Source organism: Acromyrmex echinatior, chromosome 12 (assembly GCF_024713525.1).
Source record: "Acromyrmex echinatior isolate Ae372 chromosome 12, ASM2471352v2, whole genome shotgun sequence".
In the NCBI taxonomy this organism is placed as follows: domain Eukaryota; kingdom Metazoa; phylum Arthropoda; class Insecta; order Hymenoptera; family Formicidae; genus Acromyrmex; species Acromyrmex echinatior.
In genome coordinates this window covers 11,278,727-11,296,658 of record NC_141863.1, presented here as the reverse complement: position 1 = coordinate 11,296,658, position 17,932 = coordinate 11,278,727, and the positions used below count along the sequence as shown (strand labels likewise).

The window sequence follows — 17,932 nt, the reverse complement described above, 5'->3', positions numbered from 1 at the left end:
TTAAAAGTATATTTTGTGTTCTCCTAAACTTTGAAATTACATTTTTACTTTACATTCTTCGTTTTTTTAACTTATTTATTTTGCTTGTTTCCTTTAACAATCTCTTTATGTTTCCTCTTCAAATGATTTAGCAGGTTAGTTGTATTTCTGTATTAGTTTTCACTTCTGTTTGGTATGTCGGCCACCAGTTTCTGTTCGGAACTGAAGTATTTCCAAGCAATACTTTTTTTTTAGATGTCACTAGAATACAAATATTTAAATAAAATTATTAAATTAATATTAATATTAATTTTGCAATCAACAGAAATCATTGACAGAAAAATGACTGTATTCGGTATAATATTAAAGATTAAAGTTTCATAAAGGGAAGGTCTCATTATTACACATTCCGATTGCATATATCTACATCAGATGGTATTCAGAATGTTTGCACTGACCAATCAATCAGGAATTTTTCTATTAAATTAGACAATTAATAATATGAGTGTTATCAACTCTTTATAACGCTTGATGATACTTAAAAGAATTGATTTTTATACTATCAAATTTTTATACTTCAAATCATAAAATGTATCTTTAATGTTTTATAAAGCGCTTTATTTTACTGAATGCATTCATTATTAATTATATTAATTATTATATTATTGCTTACTTATTTTATTATTGTTATTCTGTGAATAGAATATTGGAATAAATATAAGATAATTAAACGTTTTTTGATAGAAAGTAGGAACACACAAAACTCAGAATAAAAATATTTTGTTAGTCATGCACTAACTTATTCAACCATTTTATTTCATGTAGTATTTTTGTTTCATGTAGTAGAAGAGACTTTATTTTTCAAATTTTTTTTGTTCATAACTTTTTAACGAAGGACGAACGACGGCTAAAACCTGTTGCAGGTCACTCAGGGTCATGACCTTGATAACATATGTCAAGGTCATCGGAGAGGGTTCCCCTAAATAGAAGTTTTACCCAATTTAATGATATATTATTGATATTTTGCCACTTGTATTGTATAGGTATTATCGTGTCATTTTTAGATTTTTTAAAATAAAAAATATCTTGAAACTAACGTGGTTCTAATATTAACACATATAAAAAATAAGAGCATAAAAAACCACAGCACAAGTTATAGTTTGTGATATTTAATTATTATTACATTAATTAAAACATTAAACGTTTCGGCCACAATCTGGCCATCTTCAGTAATTCAATAATATTCTTAAAACGCAGAGTTACATCTATTATAGTTGACATTAAATTCAACAGTCGAGAGTTAAAATTAAATAAACATGTTCTTTTATATGTGAAGATGCTTCATACAGTAATGTAACACCGTCAATTGTCATATCAAGAAAAGTGTAGAATAAGAATTTCCAGATTCTAAATAAAATTGTATATATTAAAATCTTCTAGTCGGAATATAAAGAAATAGAATCATTATCTGTTTTACAGCAAAAAAACCAAACGATGAATCTCGAGTATTTCTTTTATACAGTTAGAATTTTGTCGTGACATTATGTGTTGTTATTTGTCCTATCATATAATTTACCACTATTTATATATCTGAGTCAAAATTTTTAGAAAGTTCTAGAATTGTTTATTAACAGAAAGAGACATCCTTCTTTAGAAGAGGAAAATAAATCTCAGGCAAACCTTCCGTGTCACTTTGCTTATTGATACCACTTGTTTGTCTTTTTATATGTATATCATTTCCGAAATTCTTCTTTTCGCTAAAGATTGTTCTATATCTAAAATTCTTATATTATCCCAATCTAATTCATGCATCTCATTCATACGGTGACGTGAAACCACAGAAATTTCGGAAGAAGGTTTTCTTATTTCGGCCTTATGTTCTTTAATCCGAGTTTTTAATTTCCTTTTGGTTTGGCCAACATAAGACGATTCACAGTTTAAGCAATTAATTTTATAAACTACTCCGCATTGGTCATCCTTAGGCAAAGAATCCTTTCCTGTCTTAATAAATGTATTCAATTTATTCATAGGTTTATAAGCTATATTAAAACCGTACACATGTGAAAGTTTTTTAAATTTTTCCGAAACTTTGCCCCAATATGGTATCGTGAAAAATTTTTTTGAAGTAACATTAGGGTCACATTCATTATTAATTTCTTTACGATTTTGATCTAAATTAGTTCTGTTTTCCAACGTTTTAATTCTATTATTTATTGTAGAAAATATAAACTTTAAAGGATAACCATTACTTAGAAACGTGTGAATTAATTCAGAGATGTTTTTTTCATGAAATTTAGGATGGGATAAGAATAGAATTCTATCAAATTGCCCAATAATAACTCCCCTTTTGTGTTCTAACGGATGATTCGAAAAATAATTAAGATATCTCCCAGAATTGGTAGGTTTTTTATAAATATCGAAGATCCAAAAATCTGTTTAAATATTTTATTATCAAAACTAAAAAATGTAGAATTAATTATAATCATAATTGCTTTGATAAATTCATATAAAGGAATCGAAATCTTATTCTCCAGTCTTATTCTATTCTTATCCCATTCTAAATTTCATGAAAAAAACATCTCTGAATTAATTCACACGTTTCTAAGTAATGGTTATCCTTTAAAGTTCATATTTTCTACAATAAATAATAGAATTAAAACGTTGGAAAACAGAACTAATTTAGATCAAAATCGTAAAGAAATTAATAATGAATGTGACCCTAATGTTACTTCAAAAAAATTTTTCACGATACCATATTTGGGCAAAGTTTCAGAAAAATTTAAAAAACTTTCACATGTGTATGGTTTTAATATAGCTTATAAACCTATGAATAAATTGAATACATTTATTAAGACAGGAAAGGATTCTTTGCCTAAGGATGACCAATGCGGAGTAGTCTATAAAATTAATTGCTTAAACTGTGAATCGTCTTATGTTGGCCAAACCAAAAGGAAATTAAAAACTCGGATTAAAGAACATAAGACCGAAATAAGAAAACCTTCTTCCGAAATTTCTGTGGTTTCTCGTCACCGTATGAGTGAGATGCATGAATTAGATTGGGATAATATAAGAATTTTAGATATAGAACAATCTTTAGCGAAAAGAAGAATTTCGGAAATGATACATATAAAAAGACAAACAAGTGGTATCAATAAGCAAAGTGACACGGAAGGTTTGCCTGAGGTTTATTTTCCTCTTCTAAAGAAGGATGTCTCTTTCTGTTAATAAATAATTCTAGAACTTTCTAAAAATTTTGACTCAGATATATAAATAGTGGTAAATTATATGATAGGACAAATAACAACACATAATGTCACGACAAAATTCTAACTGTGTAAAAGAAATACTCGAGATTCATCGTTTGGTTTTTTTGCTGTAAAACAGGTAATGATTCTATTTCTTTATATTCCGACTAGAAGATTTTAATATATACAATTTTATTTAGAATCTGGAAATTCTTGTTCTACACTTTTCTTGATATGACAATTGACGGTATTACATTACTGTATGAAGCATCTTCACATATAAAAGAACATGTTTATTTAATTACAACTCTCGACTGTTGAATTTAATGTCAACTAGATGTAACTCTGCGTTTTAAGAATATTATTGAATTACTGAAGATGGCCAGATTGTGGCCGAAACGTTTAATGTTTTAATTAATGTAATAATAATTAAATATCACAAACTATAACTTGTGCTGTGGTTTTTTATGCTCTTATTTTTTATATGTTTTTAAAATAAATTAAATCTACTGCAAAAATTAAGAGTAATATAATTCATGCTTTTTTATAATCAGCAAACGAGAATGGATTAAAATGGATTGAAATTTTTTTCTATCCGAATACGTATTTTAAATAGCAAATACTTTTTTTGGATTTTTTTGGATTTAATTGGATGCAATTGGATTGAACACTGCATTTCCTATTCAAAATTTTGAATTGAACAGTATTCACAATGCATAGAAAAAACTAATATTTACAAAAAGAAGAGCATAAAACCACAGCACAAGATGTTGTTTGTGATATTTAATATGTCATTATATTAATAAAAAATTTTTTTAGACGTTTCGACCACAATCTGGCCATCTTCAGTAAAATTAATATCAATCAAAATTTACATAAATCTGACATTAAATTCAGCCGTCAAAAATATAAATATGTATAAATGTATTCTTTCATCTTGTAAAGATACATCATAAAACGTGATTGCAGCGCCAATTATCATATTGCAAATTATGTAGAACAAGAATTTTCAGATTCTAATTTAAAAATTAAATTATCGTTAATATCTTCTAGTCAATTTTATAAGGATTCAGGAACAATTCGTTACCTGTTTTACAGACAAAATGAATATTAAGCACTTTCCTCACGCAGATGGAAATTCGTCGTGACATTGTGTATTATTATTTGTCCATATCTTCATATGTTACTGCTATTTATATGAATGTCAAAAGTTTAGATTATTCTAGAATTATTTTTAAGTGTGAGAGAGATCTTTCTTTAAAAAAGGCAAATAAACATCAGACAAACTTTCAGTATTACTTTGTTTATTAATACTACTTATTTGACTTTTTATGTATATCATTTCAGAAATTCTTCTTTTGACTAATGATTGTTCTGTATCTAAAATTCTAATATTATCCCAATCCAATTCATGCATTTCATTTACTTGGCGTGAAACCACTGACATATCGGAGGTGGATCTTCTTATGTGAACCTTCTTCATATGTTCTTTATTGGAGTTTTTAATTTCCTTTTTGTTTGGCAAATATAAGAAGACTCACAATCCAGACAATTTATCTTATAAATCACTTCACAATAATCCTCTTTATATACGATCTTTTCCTGTTTTAATAAATCTATTAAGTTTATTTATAGGTTTATAAGCAATATTAAAGCCCTGACTATGTGATAATTTGTTAAATTTTTCTGATACTTTACTTAAATATGGTATTACAAAAAACTTTTTTCTTAAATTGGAATCAGAATCGCTTTCATTATTATTCCAATCATTATTTTTATCTAAATTAATTCTATTCTCTAAAGTTTTTATTCTATTTTTGATTGTTGAAAAAATGAATTTAAGAGGATAATCATTTATTAATAGAGTGTAAGTCTGTAATATTTTTTTCAAATTTGAAATGAAAATTTCGGGATAAAAACAATATTCTGTCTAATTGCTCGATAATTACACCCCTTTATGCACTAATGGATGATTCGAATAATAATTCAGATATCTCCCTGAATTAGTTGGTTTTTTATACGTGTCGATAATTCTTCCTTCTTGTCTCAGTTAGTTTAACATCTTAGTTTAACATCTAAAAAATTTTCGTCGCCAAAGTCTAGTGTAAACCTTATCCTTTCATGATATGATAATTAAATAATTCCAGAATATTCTCAACTTTATCTTTATGCACGGACAATACAATGTCATCAACATAACGGAAATAAAAAGACGAAACAATATTATTGGTCGTGATAATTTCCTGTTCTAAATCTTGTAGAACAATATTCGCTAATACAGAGAACAATGGGGAGCCCATTGGCATGCCAAAAATCTGTTTACAAATTTTTTTGTCAAATTTAAAAAATGTAGAGTTAATTATAATCATAATTGCTTTTAAGAACTCATGGATAGGTATCGAAGTCTTATTTTCAATCAGATTCCACCTTTGTTCAATACTCTTTAATACCAAATCGGTCGGAATGTACATCGAAACCACGTCAAAAGATATAATGCTAAAATTATTATCGATTATCCTTCCATTGAGCTTATTTACAATATCAAAACTATTTTTAACATAACTAAAATTCTTTTTATTACTATTATCTATGATATCTTTTAAAAAAGTCATTAATGGATAAAAAGCACTACTTATGCAACTAACTGTTATTCTCAGCGGTTGACCTTCCTTATGAATTTTTGGCAGTTCATAGCAACTCGGGAGTTCGCCATCCGATACATACAATTTTTTATACAGATATTTTGATCAATGTACCCCTTGTTTTTCCAATTTTTTAATAAATTACTAATTTCCGTTATAATTTTGTTAGTGGGATCTTTATTTACTAAAATATGCTCTGGTCATTAAGAATGTCGTACATTTTGCTTCTGTAATTTTTGCGATTCATAATTACTTTTGTCCGCTCTGGTAATTAGAATTTCAGGATTCTCTGAGATGAATTGTTTTACTTCCTTTATATCTTCTTATACAGGTATGATATCATTTTCTACGGATTTAATGTCGCTGTTATCTATTCATTTCAAGATTTGAATTGCCTCATTCCTTATAGTTTAACAAAGTTTTACAAAAAGCTAATATTATTTTTAAATTGAAAGGCATAGAGATATGATCCATGCAATTCCTACAAATGAATAAAAATGCATTCAAGATTGAAAAGCATTCATTTTAACATTCGTGAATCAATATTTCTGAAAATCTGAATCCATTTCAATTCATTTCAATTCATTCTCATTTGCTGGGTATATTAAGATAGAGAGAATTTCTCATCGAAGAATATCGTGACGTGAGGTTAGTTCGTGAGGTTAATTCGAAAGTTAAACGAGATTAAACGAGATTAGAAAAATAAAAATGTATACAATTCGTACTTATGAATATTCTTATGATTACATGAGAATAAATTAATCAAAAATAATATCTTTGTGAACAGAAACGTTAGAAACGCGAGTCACGCAACAATATCAATAATATCATTAATCATTAACGCTTGCGAATGCGAACTTTACCTTGGACCTTGCCCTGCGATTGTTGATATTATTATTTATCAACTATTATATTATTATACTTTGATTGATCAGTATGATCAGCTACGTAGTATGTCAGCACGCGCTGTTACGCCGTTCAAAAATTAAGAATATCACAACTACTACAACAATCACGGGGGCGCCAATATAGGCTATATAGGGCAGGGTTGCCAACTGCGTTAAGAAACTTTACCTGGGTGTATCTAGATATCATTTTATCCTTGTTTAACATTCGGTGAGCAGCAGGGATGAAATGATATTACAGAATATATCTTGAATTAAATTTCCGAATTCAGCTCTACGCCTCGAAGATTGATCTTTTATTAAATGAATCGATCTACCTTAAAATCGGATCCTCGCGAATCGATTAAAAAAAATCGATCTTTTAGAAGATCGAATCGAGATCGCACAGCCCTATGAAGTGATTAATTTGTGAGCAGAATGTGGAGAAACTAAAGAACATAAAATCTATTCATTATTTTAGTTCAAACTCTCCATACCCAATTGTTTGTACAAAATTGAAATCATTGTGCCATGTGATATGCCTGTAGCCTCAACAAGTTCACGCACTTTCACTCGTCGATTAGTCAAAACAATATCGTGGACTTTATCAATAATTTCTGGCGTAGCAGCCTTAATTGGACGTCCCGAACGAGGTGCATCACATGTGGATGAACGACGTTTAAATTCATTCACCCAATTATATACAGTCGGAAACGCTGGTGCAGATGTGCTATGAACATTATCCAATGTTCATCGGCTTTGATTTCTTTCGGTTAAACCTTTCATATGTAGATGTTTGATCACTGCACGAAACTCTTTTTTTTCATTTTGCAAAAAATATAAAGGTTGTTCGCTTTAATCATCTACAGAAATGAAACTACGCGATGAATTCCGCTCAAAATTTGACAGTAATTAGCTGAAAGATGCTACTTGTCAAAAAGTAATATGACATAACACTGCGAGTGTCCTCTGACAGATTTTCTAAGAACATATTGACTTGTCCTCGTAGCATTTGATCGGATGTAAAGAACACAATTTTTTATCGCATTAAAATGTATCGGGTTTTGTACCAAAAAAAAGCATTTGCGGGAAGCATTACTTTTCTGTTTTAATTTCAAAAAATCTGCTGCTGAAAGTCATCGTTTGCTAGTGGAGGCTTATGACAAGCATGCTCTATCTGAAACATCTTGCAGAAGTTGGTTTAGAACATTCAAAAACAATGATTTTGACATGAATGTCAAATAACGGCCTGGTCAGCCAAAAATGTTTGAAGATGGATTGAAGGTATTACTTCAAGAAGATCCATGTCAGACGTTCAAAGAGTTGTCGGAAATATTAAATGTCGATAAGTCGATAACTGTTTGCAAACGTTTAAAAGCAATGAGAATGATCCAGAAGTTAGAAAAATAGGTCTCACATGAATTGAGAGAAAGACATTGCGAAATGTTTAGCCATTTATGAATAGCTGCTTCAAAGACAAAAATGGAAGTCATTTTTGTATCAAATTATGATTGGTGATGAAAAATGGATTACGACAATCCTAAGCGCAAGAAATCATGGATAAAAACCATCAATATCAGGATATTCATGGAAAAAAGATCATGCTGTGCATTTTGTGGGATCAAGTGTAATGTACTATGAACTGCTGCAACTGAGTCAAACCATCAATGCTGATACATCACTATCGATGTCAATTACTCAATTTGAATCGAGCATTCAAAGAAAAACACTCACAATACGCCAAAAGACATGACAAAGTTATTCTTCTTCATGACAAGATCACATGTTGTAGAACCAATGAAGAAAATTTTAGAGGCATTTGGATAGGATGTCTTACCACTCGTTCTAGTTCACCAAATGTTTCTCCTTCAGATTATCATTTGTATCAGTCGATGCAGCATGGTCTTTCTGAACATCACTTCAGTTATTTCGAAGACATGACTTGATGATTGGATTGTCTCGAAAGAATCTGAATTTCTTTCCGCGGAATCCATTTTTTTTAAACTCGAAAACTGGAAAAAGGTTGTAGCTTTTGGATAACATTGTGAATAAAATATCAAGCACTTTTTTTAAATAACATAAAATAAACATGAGTTTTTGTAACAAAAATCAGCGAAAATTAATTCAAGCACCTATGAGTACTACGATAATTTGCTGATATTAGATTTAATTAAAGTAAATAAACTTATGCCAAGAAATCAAATTGAATATAAATCAAAAGTATTTATAAACTTCAAAGTTCCTAGAGTACTTGTTTGACTACTAAGATCCATTCTAGAAAAATCCTATTGGAAAGCTTGAGAATTGGTATAATAATAAATAGTAATCAAAAAAGCAGTAGGCGTAATTGCGTAGTATCAAATATTAAATTAACTATTTTACTATGTTACAATAATTTAAACATTCTGAACATTCCGGTTCATATTTGGACCACCTTTGAACTGTTGTATAATCATTGTATAATTTTATGATGACGTCTGTGAACAGATGAGAATCTTCCTCGATAAATTTGTTCATCATTGTAGTTTATAGGTTGATTGATATCCTCAATCTATAATATATTTATTAAACTGTTATTAATGAAAATCAAAAGAAAATCTGACTGACTCAACTCAACTGGCAAAATCACGAACATGATGTAATTATAAAGAATATTTGATTAATCACTGTCAACTTAAATATAAAAAGAAGCGACGTACATTATACATAAAAATCGTTAACAAAATAAAACAGTTGCAATGACATTGCAGTCAGTATAAAAAAGAAAAAAAAACAAATATATTACAATTTACTGAGAATTTCTATATAGCCATTGTTTAAGTCATCCGTGTCAGTTTTTATGATAATATCATTTGATTGATTATTTGTATATATCATTTAGGCCAATAAACGTTTATTACAATGTTTCTCTACATTCAGAAATTTCACATTTGCCCAATCGAATTCATTATGCATCCTTTAGTTTGTAATAACTAATTGAGTCGTAGTATTTCTACGAATATGACTATGATGATTTGAAAGTCTGGTTTTCAATTTTCTCCCGTCAACATATGATACATCGCAGTTAATTCTATAAACATCTTTTTTTTGTAAAATTGGTAATGAATCTTTATGTACTTTAATAAAGATACTGAGTTTATTTATACTGTAATATGATATATCGTGTGTCACATCATTGAAAATGTTATTAAATTTTTGTGAAAACCCTGAATGTATGGTATGGTAAATTTTTTTCCATTTTTTCTTGCTGTCGTTCTGTGCGATTATATTAGATCCATTATCCTTATTACTTTTGTAAATTAATTTCTTAATCCTCTCAGTTATTGTTTTGAAAATGTAATCCAAAGGATAGTCATTTTGTAATAAAATATGAATAATGAATTAAATGTTTTTTTTTTGTGAAAGATAGGATGCGGAAGAAGAAATGTTTTGTCAATCAAATTTGTTATAATACAATAATAAGAATAACAATTATTGAAGGACTCCTTGATATTAAACAATATAAAGACTAGAATGTAAGGAGAAGTAGGAGTCAACGCGGTACTCGATACACAATAAAATAAAAATGTTTATATGTCTATTTTTAATATAAAAGTATAAAAATATAAAAAAATCGTAATATACTCGTATAGAATCGTAAGATATTTTATTCTCTGAGACATAGTATTAAAAATAAGTTAAAGAGGATAGTCATTATTTAATAAAATATTGATGATAAGGTTAAAATTTTTGTGATCAAATTTTAGATTAGAAAAGAACACTTTGTCAACCATGCCAATGATCACGCCTTTTTTCTGTGAAAAAGACGTTTAGATAAAAAATTTGGTATGTAGTGATTATCCTCTTGAATTTATTTTTAATACTATGTGTCAGAGAATAAAATATCTTATAAAAAATAATAACAAAGGTAACAAAAAAAATGTGACATCTAACAATAAAATTTGATTTACGATCCCCTTTGTTAACAATATTTGAAATAAATTTAAGAAGATTATTAACAATACGGTATCCAAAATTGCATTTTATAGTATCAGTAAATCTCGCAGTCTAATTAAAGTGCAGAAAGATCCTTAACCAATTAGTGCACAGAAACGTCGTATATAAGATATAAGATTGCTTGCAAAGATTGTGAGGTTTTTTTATGTAGGACAAACTAGTCGTCAACTGCATTTTTGTAGACGCATTTTTGAACGCCGAAATCATATTAGAAGAAAGATGTCTTCTTATTCGGTCATTACAGACCACAGATTGCAATTTGACCATGAATTCGATTGGGACAGGGTGCAAATTTTGGATATAGAAAGGAATTACAACAAAAGATTAACGTCTGGATGTTGCATATAAAAACACAGAAAAGGAGTTTAAACAGATACTGAATGTTTAGACAATGCCTATACGTCGATACTGAATGTTTAGACAATGCCTATACAATTCTGAATACTATTTAAAGTTCCTGGCTAGACTCGCGGCGGCCATGTTGGAATCGTGACGTCAGAAGCAAAGAATAACACGTTAATTTATGTTGCATGCCATTTTTAAATAAAGACAATTTGAATGAAACGACGAGATCACTTTAAAATACTTGTAAAAATCGATAAAAACTTTTCCTCCTTTGACAGTAAATGGTCATAAAAGGTACGTAAAATGAGTCTATATTCGAGCAGAAACATACGGTCCGGCAGCTGTTGAAATGAGTAAAATATATGCTTTTACATACAAAATTCCAAGATAATTTTAGTTTTCATCGATAATTACTTTGATAAGTATGAGACAAGTCATATTTTCACAATAAGCAAATAATAAGGAAATGGCATGCAACATAAATTTCGTTAATAAAAACATCACGCCTATAAATTCAGCCATTTATCGTGATGCGGCGCTATAACACACATTCAAGCACGAGTCCATATCTGTGTGCTCGCCTGCGGCGCGTTGAGAGTGAACGAGACAGCGAGCTCCTTCTCGCACTAGTCGCTTGTTTCAAGTGACCGAAAATGCTTTCTCAGCAATATCGGCCGCTCGGCAGCCATAGACATCAATAAGGGGCAGAGGACATTCTAAATAACATATAAGTTTTAATAAATTATAGTAATAGTGTACCCTTCTCATTAATCCAGAATAGTATAATCATGTTAAAACGTAATAGTTTATGAGATATTTATTTATAATTTTTCATGCGCATTTTACAGTATACCCATTCTTCATAAACTCCAGTAGCCAGAATAGTTCAGTAGAAGTATTAGGTGTTGGAATTAATTCGTAGCGTTTTACAAGTGATGGGAAGTACTTTCATTAATGTATTTTTTAATGCTCATGTGAAATAAATAACATTCTTTCATTAAAAACGCTACGAATTAATTCCAACACCTAATAGAATTTTAACGGAAAGAAATTATAAACTAGCATTTCTTTTCACGAAAGACTCGAAAGGCCATCAGAAAAGAAATGTGTATGTTTGAGACTCAAGACTTGGAAAGAAAATATGCGAAAAAAAAATTTGGTATAAAAAATGTAGATATTCGAAATAACTACAAAATGAGACATGGAACATTAAAATTATCGATTTATTAGTTCAATAGAAAAAAAATACTGAAAAAGGCCTTTTTTTTCACTCGCTCTCTGTTCATTGAGATTTAAACACTTTGAAATTTGCGTAAAATGTAGCAGTTGTAATGACGAACAAATCTAACCCTGAACAAGCCTGAAATGTTCATTAGTTTGCAAGAAGCCATTTGTTCACTAAAAACTTATGTGCGAAAAACTTAATTTCTTCATTTTTGAGCAGTCGCGCAGCAATTTACAGAGATGATTTTTTTTCTTTAAGAATTGCGCTATCACGTACACTTAATAACAAAATTACGAAATAACAATTTATAACGATTATAAAACGACTTTAAACAATGAATATAATTCCGTATAGAAAAATGGAAATAATTCCGTTAATATAAATCATATCAATAGCCGTATGAAGCATTCGACATCTGACATTTTTCTACGAATTTTAAAAAAAAAGATTACTCTCCGATTATTAGGAGCCGAGATAACAATTTTTCAAAAAATCACTATGGCTCTAATTTTTAAGATTAAGAGTTCTGGCACCAATTTGTCAAGAAAGAATTGAATTTACTGTTAAAAAAATTCTCAAACTTTTTGCCGAAAAAGTTTGTTTAAAACCATTGGAAAGTTGAAGAACGCGAGCGAGGCAGTCCCCGACGAAAATGAGAAGTTTTATAAGTGTTTGTTTGACAATTACATAAGCATTTGCAGGAATTCGTTGAGAATTCAGAAACGGTTAATAGAGTGTTCATAAAATGGAAATTGCAATGCTGTAACGTTTGGAAGGCATTTTCTGAGAAAATAAGAAATTTCATGAATGTTTGTTTAATGTTTACATGAGCGTTTGCAGGAATTTGTTGAGAATTTAGAAACGGCCAGTAGAGTATTCGTAAAACGGAAATTGCAACACTGCAGCATTTGGAAGGCATTTTCTGAAAATAAGAATGTTTCCTGAATATTTGTTTGATGTTTACATGAATGTTCAGTTCAAGTGTTGAGCTGAACGCATACATTTTATTAAAGAAAAAAGTATTAAATTTTTTATTAAAAAGTCTCATCATATCGCCTTTTATCTTACTTGATGTGGTTTTTTAAATGCGAGAAATTAAATTTCATTGTGTCCCTCTAGTGGCCACGTCGTGCACTACTTGAAAATCGGATATGTAAAAGAATGTTTGCTAAACGGAAGAAAAACGCTTGTGTTATGGAGTTGAGAAAAACGTTTTTTGGGCGTTTTTAAGCCGTTTGCGTAAAAGCCTTACAAAATGTTTACTGAGATTCAATAATTCGCCACATTACACAACAGCGTTTGTTGAATAGAAGAAAAATGTTTGCAAAGACGCCTATGTATCGAAAATGGAGGAGATTCTTTCAGACACTAATACTTATGAAATTGTTAATAAAGATCCAAGTAAAAAGTTGATTCAGGACTTACGTTGCTGATGAGATGGAAGCGTGATCGGTTTATTGACGGACAAACATATCGGAGATTGCTTACAACTGATGATGTTATACCTAGAGCTTACGGTTTGACCAAAATACATAAAGACGGCAATCTATTGAGAGTGATTGTATCCTCTATTAACAATCTACTATTATATATTATCTTTCTTTTTTTTTTATATAATATAATTAATGATTAATAGCATACCAAAAACTCCTAGTCACATTAAAAACAGTTTCTATTTAATTGAGAAATTAAATAGCATAGCATATTTTGATTCTCAATATGTTTTGCCTTCGTTAGATGTAGTATCTCTTTTTACTAATATTCCTGTTGATCTAACATTAAATAGCATCGATAGGAGATCGATAGGTTTATATTTCAACGAAGACATTTCTAAAAACGAATTCACCATTGCAGTTAAATTTATTCTAGATTCAACTTTTTTGCTTTTAATAATAAAACCTATAAACAAATATTTGATACTGCAATGGATTCACCGTTATCACCGATAATGGCTAACATTGTAATGCAAGATCTAGAAGAAATAGCAATCAATAAGTTATTAGCACAACCATTGTTTTATTTTAGATATGTGGATGATATCATTTTTGCATTTCCATCTGATACTATCAATGACGCTTTAAACATTTTTAATTCTTTACATATGAGATTGCAGTTTACTTTGGAGGTTGGTACGGGTGGCAAATTGAATTTTCTTGATACAATGCTTGTTATAGATGATCAGAGAATTATATTTGACATTTATCATAAAAAGACGTCCTCGGGAAGATTCCTTAATTTCCATTCAAATCATTCTCTTTGCCATAAAAAAAGCACTATCATCAGCTTCATAGACAAAATTATCATCTTATCACATCCACGGTTCCAACAAAAAAATTTGATAGACGCTATTCACATTTTCTTAAATAACTGTTATCCTCTGTCATTTATCTTCTCTACAATTGAACAAAGATTAAAGTTCCATATATATATATATATATATATATATATATATATATACTAAAGTTCCATATAATAAATATATTACACGTAATCCATAAATTAAAGACAAATATATCATGATTCCTTACATCAAATCCATTTCTGAAAGCTTCCTTTCTATTTTCATTGCAAACTAGTCTTTTCTATCCCTAACACATTAAAAGGTCTTATTAAAAAAGATAAAGATAAGTTAGATTTTCTAACCAGAATGTGGTCTATAAGATTTCCTGTGACGATTGTGAAACGAGCTATGTTGGTCAGACAAAAAGAAAATTAAGTACAAGGTTACACGAACACGATTATCTCTGATATTAAAAAGAATACTGGTTCTCCTACTGTTATAACTGATCATCGTATCAATTTCGACCACAATTTTAGATGGAACGAAGTGAAAATTTTGGATTGCGAGTCTTCGTTTAATAAGAGATTAGTATCTGAAATGATTCACATCGAAAGACAGAAACAAGGTCTTAATAAAAAGAATGATACTGAATCGTTACTGGAAACATACTCACAGATTATTCAATCTCTTTCTCTTTTTTAACAGCATTCTTCCTCTTTTTACATCCCCGCTCCCCACTTTCTCTTCCCTCTACTTTATTTTTTCCCTCTTACATTCTCTTCTAGTTTACCACTTCAACTTTCTTGTCTTAATATGTGGATGTTATATTGTCTCTGAGTATCTTAGGGTAATGACTATAATTTCTATCTCATCGCAATGCCTAAGAATAGACGACATTTATATTATATTGACACACAATAGAAGGTATTTATTCTCATTCGATTTAGTTGTTACTAAATTAAACATATATAATTTACTGTTCATCACACAATTGCAATTCGTTTTAATGACTTTAATGTACATTTCGCATAATATTAGATTACTTTTTTATTTTTATTTGTATTCCTTGCTTCTTAGCTTGTATTTTTCTTATTAGATTTGATTACTTATTCCGATAGATTTGATTACAATTTTATATATATTTGTATTTTTTAACAGAAACAAGTTATGTGCGAGAGCGCACCGCGCGGAAAAATTCGAGTGAGAGTTCGGCGCACGGCTGGTATGATGCACGACAGTAAAATCAACTCAGTTTCTTTGTAATTTAACAAAAGAATTTCTTTAATATATTCAGTTACAAAGTCAAAAGATATAATTAATTAAATATTAGATTAACAGAATATTAAATGCGGTCACCTTTTCCAAATTGAGTTTGGAATCGCGGTGATGGAAAATCTCGGCGATTTTTCTCGGCACTTCTCGAAAGATTCGGTTTATAGCGATTTCACTAAACGGTTAGCACGGCGATTTTACGAAGCGAGATTATGACTCTAAGAACTCTAAGAACTTTTTGGAAGTAAGAAGGAGGACGGCGAGATCGAAGCATTTATTGCTTTCGGCCTGAGCTTTCCCTTTTGGGAAAAATCCAATAAAATTTTGCCACAATCGTAATTATTACGTGGCATTAGGTGTACAGAATTGATTGGCGCTTTGAATTCTTTTCTAGCGACGTTCAACGTAACAGTCATGCGCGGCAGAAAATCCGTGCGTGGGATTGGTGACAGCGCGTGACGTATTCGTCGGAGCGCGGCGCTCGCGTGCGCGAATTGAATCGTTCTAGAACTTTCGATTGTCCGTTGCCGGTAACGACAGCTTGTTTGCGTGTAACGAATTGTTTTTAAAAAGAACAAAGAACGACGAATTCGATGATTTTAATGAGGATTAAGATCATGCTCGAGATGAAATCACGAGCTCAATTTATGCATGCGTTCAATGACAATTAATGTCGGTCGACTGAAAGAATTCTTGCTTTTCTTTCGAATTACCGATCTCGAACAAGTTATGTTTGTCTATAATCTATATACACAATCAAGAGGAATACATGGTTTTCGATTACAACATTCCTGTAACATTTATTTTAAATTAAGCGAGTTTGATTATCAATGATGCGATCGAGAGCGAACTTTGATTTTTCTTAACTATGTAATATTTCCACCGTTTTTGTTTACATTGATAATGATCCAGGAATTGAAACATTTGTTTTGTTTTGTTTGTTACCGGCTAATTAAAGTTTATATTTTAACTTGATATGTTTTATTTATTAACGGTTTAAAAATTTTTATTTTATAACGATTGTTTTAGCCTTTCTGTTTTTTAAAAATGTTTGTCTCGGTATTGAGAAAAGCGTTTGCTAAATGTTTGAAAAATCTAACAGTAAACTCTCTGCACGAAGGCGCATCCGCGTTTACTGAGCATCCTTTGGAAAGCGTTACTTTAGCATTACAGAATTTTCATGAAACGATATATACTGCATTTTATAAGCGTTCTGAAGTGTTTAAAGTGTTTAAAACCCAATAGTGTTCTGTAAGCGTTCTTATAAAGTTCGAAAATATATAAACTCTTAGAAAATCGTCATCGAAATGTTGTCAACGTTTTATAAAGTTTCGTATTTTTGCCAGGGGTACGCCGGGCGGAGTGAGGGAAGTTGGCGCGCAGTTGAATGGGGAAGATCGGGCCGCTCGGCGATTCACGTGTATTTGATTTCGTGCGTTAAAATTTGCTAAATTTACATTTTCTCAGCAATAAATTGACGTGGAAACATGACACTTTTTTAAAAATCTAGAGTAGTGTTTGATGATATAAACAAATAGCTTAATCAAATGTTTTGCAAAGTAATTGTAACCATAACATTATTAGTTTTTTATTTCTCAAATTTTAATTTTTCGGTTTATTATTAAAACTCATTCACGTTTGAGTATGGAGTGCACGTCTGATTAACAAATTTAAGTCACATTAATTGTTTATTTAATATGCTGTAAAAAATGTCCAACTGGACAATTAAATGTACGGAATTATGAGTACAAAATTGTTTTTGCAAATACAAATATGACATATGTAAACAAATAATTAATAAGTAATTTGCGAAATGTTAGCGTAACGTGATTTTTTAGTAATAAATCGAAAAAATAAAAATTCAAGAAACAACAAAAAATTTTATAGTTACAATTCGAGATTTTTTTAACAGCAAATTCAATTCTTCCTTGACAAATTAGTGCCAGACGGAACTCTTAATCTTAAAAATTATAGTGATTTTTTTGAAAAAAATTTATTATCTCGGTTCCTAATAATTGGAAGGTAATTTTTTTTTTAATTCATAGAAAAATGTCAGATGTCGA

The 17,932-nt window shown here is 29.9% G+C and overlaps 1 long non-coding RNA gene across 1 annotated transcript in view; it reads right to left on the bottom strand.

Annotated features, from left to right (window-relative positions):
- The window catches only part of LOC147907901 (uncharacterized), a 36,052-nt gene extending 21,410 nt beyond the window's left edge, over nucleotides 1–14,642 (bottom strand). Inside the window, exons 1-2 of the long non-coding RNA XR_015546965.1 lie at nucleotides 6,730–14,642; nucleotides 41–240 (exon numbers count right to left, since the gene is read on the bottom strand). This is a non-coding gene — a long non-coding RNA (uncharacterized LOC147907901). The remainder of the gene's footprint in view (nucleotides 1–40; nucleotides 241–6,729) is intronic.
- Nucleotides 14,643–17,932: the final 3,290 nt, after the last annotated feature.